Genomic DNA, 7,954 nt, shown 5'->3' with positions numbered 1-7,954 from the left:
ATTAAATTCATTAAATATATGGTTGCTTTATTTTTTATGTACTAATGTACTATTAAATTTTAGTTTATTTTTTGAATTCAAAAAAATAATAGTTTATATCAATTTATATAAAAAAAATTTATTCGTATCTTGGCCCCTGCAATGAATTTTTGTTTTCGTCCCTGGAAATAATACAACCCAATAGTACAGGAACAAAACTAAACAAATTTCCATATTTTCTAAAATAAAAAGGAAAAAAAAAACATGTATATATATATTCAAATGATCAAAACACGTTATCAAAAAAAAAAAAAAAGGATCAAAACCCAGAAGCACATATATATGTATAGATAGAGGACCTTTCAAGGAGTTAAGCGAGAGGGACAATGAAGGCAACAGCAAAGACAAAGTGACAAGCAATCAAGACACCCATGCTCATTCCAATACTCGAAGCCAATTTGTAGATTACACTGTTTCCTACCAATGCAGCCTAAACCACCACCACCATCATTGCTAGCTTCAACCCATATATAGTGTTCGTTATCTTCCCCATCTCCCTCCACCCACAATGCCAAATCTCTCTCTCTCTCTCTCTCTCTCTCTCTCTCTTTCTCTTTATATATATATATATATATATGTATACATAGTGCTTGAGAGAGCAAGAACAAGCAAGAAGATTGAGAACTAGCTTCGTCTTCTCGCTTGTTTGTTTGAAATTCAATTGAAAATGAAAAACAACAACACACAATGAATATATACATAAATATATGTGTGTGTATGTGTATGTGGGTAGAGAGAGAAAGGGAGTCAAAGCTATTAAACGTTCACTACAAATTGAGAGAATAAGATCCGGTCATTGCAATCGTTCAATAATGACTAATCTGTTACATCTCAAAGCTCATCGAAGCCGATTGCACAATCTCTTTGGCAGAGTATGTCAATAGCGATGAAATCTGCTACCAATTGTCAATAACATTCGGCCGAACCACCCTCTTTCTCCTCTTCTAATATTAACAACACAAATATATATATATATATATATATATATATATAAATTGAAAAGAGGGATTGTGCCATTAACCCCCCCCCTCACACACACATATATATATGCCTTAACGAGTGACACACGCACTACGTGTGCAATTCAGATAAGTAGGGTAGAGGGATCCCTAGATCCAAATGTATTTGTAGAGAGAAGTTAGGTTTTAGAGAGAGAGAGAGAGAGAGTCGATCTAGGGTTTTTTAGAGGAAAGATGTGAAAAAGTGATGTAAAAAGGTGCTGCTGCAAATTGATATACGGGTAAGTCGCTTGAGCGCAAAAGTTGTCGCTCGAGCGACCAGACACAATAAGTTGTTCTGCTCGAGCGTAAGAAACTCTGCTCGAGCGTAGAATGTACACTCCCGAAAGTTTTACAGACAGAAGATCGTTGCTCGAATGCAAGAAGCCTCACTCGAGCGAAGAACATTACCTCCCCAGTATCTCTGCAGGCTTGCAAAAATATTGGGAGCTCACAAAGCTTGCACGAGCGCAAGAAGCTTCGCACAAGTGAAGAGGCCAAATTTTGGAGAACAACGGTTTGAAGCAACAAGCAACCCACCAGTTCCAAATACAACCAAGGCACTCCAATACTCAAACTCAATAAGAAATAAGGAGAAAATACGAGAACAACAATACAGAATCATGAAACCTGAGTCCAGAATCTAAGATGGGTCGGGTCTAAACCAGAATCGCTATAAGAAAGTTCACTTCTTTTTCTACTGCAATTATGTAATGATCATTTTTAGTCATGAAAATTACTAAAATTAGACTTTGCAATAAAATAAAGAAAAATTTGTTATGGACTTTTCGCTTATATATATTGAAAAGAAAATTGCTGAAAATTTTATTACAGAGTCAATCATTAAACACTTTCAAGATATTAAAGAACGTTGAATTCTACTTTAATAGATGATTGAATTGATTTGTATAAAAAATTATTTAATACATGACTTTACTTTTATTCATATATTAAATTCATTAAATATATGGTTGCTTTATTTTTTGTGTACTAATTTAATATTAAATTTTAGTTTATTTTTTGAATTCAAAAAATAATAGTTTATATCAATTCATATAAAAAAAATTTATTCGTATCTTGGCCCCTGTAATGAATTTTTGATTTCGTCCCTGGAAATAATACAACCCAATAGTAAAGGAAAAAAACTAAACAAATTTCCATATTTTCTAAAATAAAAAGGAAAAAAACATGTATATATATATATTCAAATGATCAAAACCCGTTATCAAAGAAAAAAAAAAAAGGATCAAAACCCAAAAGAGTATATATATGTACAGATTGAGGACCTTTCAAGGAGTAGAGCAAGAGAGACAATGAATGTAACGCCCTCAAAATAAACCCATAAATCATACATTCTTGACATGCTTAGACATAAGAGAATAAAGCATAATTACATTTCATCAGAGTATTCATTACAAAATGTATTACATGTTGACAACAAAAGTAAATGCCCTGCGGGCTTACAACTTTCCAAGCCAACACTTGGTTACAAAAAGGAGACTACTAACTCAAAATACAAAATAAGCCCTTGGCTTGATATACATGTAATACAAGAATGTAATCACAAAAGATATCCCAGCCACTAAGCCTCTCAAGTTACGTCCTTGGAGGTGGCATGCTACCTATACCTAAAAATGATGTCTCATATAGGGTGAGCCAACGCCCAGTAGAGATACACTAAACATAATATGAGCAACAACTAAAACATTAGCATTTGATAAATGTTTAACTCACATAAATCAATTCATAGTCCATTTCAATTACATGACAAATGTGTCCATGTTTCATTCCATTTTCCATTTCTTATTCAATTTCCCAATTCATAACTATGGCTCAGAACCTGGCCAAACCATGTAAATGAGATTACATCTCATATCAACAGTACTTCCATTTCAATTGAGATAACAACTCAAATTAAACACTTCATACTTCACAATAGATACACATAATTGCTGTATCAATCTCAAATAAAACACTTTCGTACTTCATATATGATACACAGATTTGCTGTATCAATACTTCAATAGATACACATATTTGCTGTATCGATGGAGTCCATCCCCTATCTCCTCCCAAACAATATCCGGTTTAGGAGTCCATCCCCTATCTTTTCCTAAACCGTGGAGTACATCCCCTATCTCCTCCCAAACAATACAATGTATATAAACACATATCACATACATAACCAATCAATACAAAAATTTGATGTATTATTCCAACCGTCATATTCGATGACATATTCAATTGATTAGTTTTAGTTTGCCTAATCATCATGCATTATCTACAACAATCAAGACTATCCTCCACCGATAGCCCAAAGATTTAATTTCTAAATAGAAAATAATTACATGAACAGATAATTTGTCAACAATTTTCAAAGGTGAGTGATTAATAAATCCAACTCCACTATTCCATCTCATATTATGCCAATTTCATTAATTCCAACTTAATTTCATGTTTCTATAATTTCCCAAAGTAATTACAAGGATTAATTTGTCATAACAATTTAGGGCTTTTTCCCTCAATTCTCAATATTGACCCAAAGGCCCAAAATAACTTCAATAACATCAATACTATCATTTTAAGACCCAAAATACACATTTATGAGTCAAAATAACAAAACCCCTCTTTATACATTTGAAACCCTAACACCCAAAATCACCCAACTTTAACATTAAATCAAAATGACTAAATATTTATGTCAAAGATCATATAAATGAGTAGTTATCCCTACCTCAAGTTCGGAGCTCAAAGGAAGAAGATGAAGAAATCCCGAAGTGCTCCAAATCAAGAAATTTTCGGATTGATAGGAAGTCCACACCAAGCTCTACACTTTTTGTAAAGGCTCAAGGGTAGGAGATCAGTCTAACTAGATCAAATCCTAGAGAGAAGTTAACGTTTTAGAGTGACGTGCTCTCAAATTGTGGTTTTCGAAAAGTAAGAGAGAGAAAGGATGTTGAAAAGTGATCCAAAAAGTGAAATCCCAAAGTGATATAAAAGTCGCCCCGCTCGAGCGTGGAAACCCCCGCTCGAGCATCAGACATAGACTCACGCTCGAGCGTCAAAACGCCCTTTCGAGCGTCGGATGCACACTCACAGAAGTTTTGCAGACGATGGTCCCCGCTCCAGCGTTAAACTCCCCGCTCGAGCGGAGAAACAAAGTCAAAGGGGTCACGCTCGAGTGTCAAAACTACCGCTCGAGCGTACGAAGACTTGCAGAGAAAAATACTGGGAGATGGAAATTCACGCTCGAGCGTCAAAACTCCCGCTCGAGCGGTGAAGCAACAACAAAGGGCCCGCTCGAGCGTCAAAATCCCCGCTCGAGCGTAAAAGCCAAATTCTGGGCATCAACTTTTGATTTCAAAGCACAACCAACCTGTTTCAAACCTGCCCAACACAACCCAAGACTCAAATACAAAGAGTAAAGGATGGAAATGAGAATGAGACAATAACACATCCACGGAACCGAGTCCGGAATACAATAAATAAAGAGAGGAAAAACCAGGATCGCTATAACCTCCCCCCTTAAGGAATTTTGTCCCCGAAATTAAGTACAAGTTTTCAAAAACATGTTTTTCTCAAATTTTCAACAGTATTACAACTCAACATTCATCAACTTGACCCAATACTGGTCATGCCATCTCTTTTCAAGAGGCATTTCACAATATATACTCAATATGCATTATTAGAATGCTTTCCCTTGAAATTTACCAATCTCAACACATATTTCACAATTCTATATCATATTCGATGTTCATGATATACTTCCATTTCTACAATACATTCAACATAAGCAATGTTACATTAAACTTCCATTTCAAGGCAAGTTTCAAAATACTTCCATAAATCAAAACTTATACGATGTTTTACAACTCGAGACATATTTAATGCTCTTAAAGTTCATCAATATTACAAAACCCCAATGCATGGTTAAACATCTACAAACAAGTCCGGATATTTCTCATGGACATCCACCTCACGTTCCCAAGTGGCTTCCTCCACTCCGTGATGTTTCCACAAAACTTTTACCAAGGGAATGGTCTTGCCTTGCAAGACTTGATCCCGCCTATCCAAGACCCGAACCGGCCTCTCCTCATACGAGGCATCCTCGTCAATCTCTAAGTCGGTCTAATCCAATACATGCGATGGGTTCGGCTCGTACTTCCGAAGCATACTAACATGAAATACGTCATGCACTCCGGACAACTACAGCAGCAAAGCTAAACGGTATGCAACCTCCCCAATCCTCTCAAGGATCTTAAAGGAACCGATAAACCGAGGGGACAACTTCCCACCCTTCCCAAACCTCATCAAACCTCGCCTAGGTGATATTTTCAGAAATACATGATCACCCGCCTCAAATGCCAAAGGCCTCCTCTTACGGTCGGCATAACACTTTTGGCGACTCTAGGCTGTAACAAGCCTCCTACGGATGAGCTCAACCTTCTCCGTTGTTTCCCTCACCAACTCCGGGCCCAACAAAGGTGCATCGCCCACCTCGGCCCAACAAACTAGAGACCTACACGGTCGGCCATACAAGGCCTCAAACGGTGCCATACCGATACTTGACTGAAAACTGTTGTTGTAGGCAAACTCCACCAAGGGCAAGTGCTTCTCCTACGTCCCACTAAAGTCAAGGACGCAACCTCAAAGCATATCCTCAAGGATCTGAATAGTACACTCGGACTGCTCGTCAGTCTAAGGATGATAAGCCATGCTAAAGGTCAGTTTAGTGCCCAAAGCACTCTGCAAACTCTGCCACAACCTAGCAGTAAAACGAGGATCTCTATCAGAGATGATCGACACTAGGACCCCGTGCAACCTCACTATGTCCCGAATATACAAGTCGGCAAGATGATCTACCAAATCTCTCACGCGCATAGGGATAAAGTACGCCGACTTGGTCAACCGGTCTACAACCACCCAAATAGCATCACTACCCCGTTGAGTCCTCAGAAGACCTACAACGAAGTCCATAGTGACATGCTCCCACTTCCACTCGACAATAGGCAAGGGTTACAACAAACCCGCTGGCCTCTGATGCTCGGCCTTCACTTGCTGACAAGTAAGGCACTTAGACACGAACATTGCCACATCCTTCTTCATACCCCGCTACCAAAACTGGCGACCTAAATCACGATACATCTTGGTGCCTCCCGGATGCACCACAAGGCGTGAATGGTGAAACTCTCGGAGTACCTCCTCTCGACAAGACTCCGGTACAAACAAACGGTCTCGGTATCTCACACTCAGGTCGGGATACACAGTCAAACCCTTCTCAACCTCCCACTGGAGATCTTCTCTCGGAGGGATTCTACCTCAAGGTCACCTCTCTGTGCCTCTAACACTCGAGTCACAAGTGTAGGCTGCGCAACAACAGAAAACAAGGTTGCAGCCTCAACGGATTCGCCCAGAAGCAAATCAAACTCCCCAAGTGCACCCAACATCTCCCACTCCCGGATGGCTATACAAGCTTCATCACTAATGGATTTCCTGCTAAGGGCATCGGCCACAACATTAGCCTTACCCGGATAGTGCAACTCGAAGTCGTAATCCTCAATGAACTCCATCCACCTTCTCTGCCTCAGATTCAAGTCTCTCTGTGTAAATAGATACTTCAGAATCTTATGGTTTGAGAATACCTCGAATCTCTCACCATAAAGGCAGTGCCTCCAAATCTTTAGGGCAAAGATCACTGCTGCTAACTCTAGGTCATGAGTAGGGTAATTCCTCTCATGTATTTTCAACTGACGTGAGCCATAAGCTACCACTTTCCCCTCTTGCATCAACACACAACCCAAACCCTCTCGTGAGGCATCATAATAAACCGCATAACCCAAACCTCTCTCCGGAATAATCAAGACCGGAGCGGTGGTCAATCTAACTTTCAACTCTTGGAACGACTTTTCACAAGTCTCACTCCATACAAATTTGACCCCTTTCCGCGTCAATCTAATCAACTGTGAAGCTAGTCTGGAGAAATCTTTCACAAAACGGTGGTAATACCCAGTTAATCCCAGAAAACTGCGGATCTCAAAAACGGTCTTAGGTTGTGCCCAATCCTGCACTGCATCTATCTTGGATGTATCAACAGACACCCCTTCCCCGAAAACCACGTGGCCTAAGAATTTAACCTCTCTTAGCCAGAACTCACACTTCCCAAACTTGGCATACAACCTATGGGCTCTAAGCAACTCAAGCACCACTCTCAAGTGTTCCTCGTCCTCCTCCTCCGAAGGTGAATAAATCAGAATGTCGTCCACGAAAATGACTACAAAACGATCTAAGAACTCCCGAAATATCCGGTTCATCAAATCCATAAACACTGTCGGTGCATTGGTAAGCCCAAAGGCATCACCAAAAACTCATAATGGCCATACCGCATACGGAATGCCATCTTCGGAATATCCTCCTCCCTAACCCTCAACTGATGGTAACCCGATCTCAAGTCTATTTTAGAGAAACAACAGGACCCTTTCAACTGGTCAAACAAATCATCTATACGGGGCATAGGGTACTTATTCTTAACTGTAGCACGATTCAATTTCCGATAATCAATGCAAAGTCTCAAGGCACCATCTTTCTTTTTAGCAATGAGGACCAGTGCTCCCCACGGCGAAACACTAGGGCAAATAAAACCCTTATCTAGCAACTCCTAGAGTTGAATCTTCAACTCACTTAACTCGACTGGGGCAAAATGGTAAGGTGCCATAGAAATCGGCACTGTGCCAGGCACTAAATCAATAGAGAACCCTATCTCTCGATGAGGTGGCAAACTAATAAGATCCTCGAGAAAGACGTCCGAGTACTCACAAACCACTCTCGGCAATTCAACCCCGGTCTCATCACACTCACTACTCATAAGGCTAGCGAGAAGACCACTAAGCTCACCCCGTCCTTGCGAATCACACACCGAT

The sequence above is a fragment of the Camellia sinensis genome, chromosome 2 (genome assembly GCF_055761805.1).
Source record: "Camellia sinensis isolate YWXY chromosome 2, ASM5576180v1, whole genome shotgun sequence".
In the NCBI taxonomy this organism is placed as follows: Eukaryota; Viridiplantae; Streptophyta; class Magnoliopsida; order Ericales; family Theaceae; genus Camellia; species Camellia sinensis.
The sequence above is the reverse complement of the archived record's forward strand: the minus strand, read 5'-3'. Positions refer to the sequence as shown.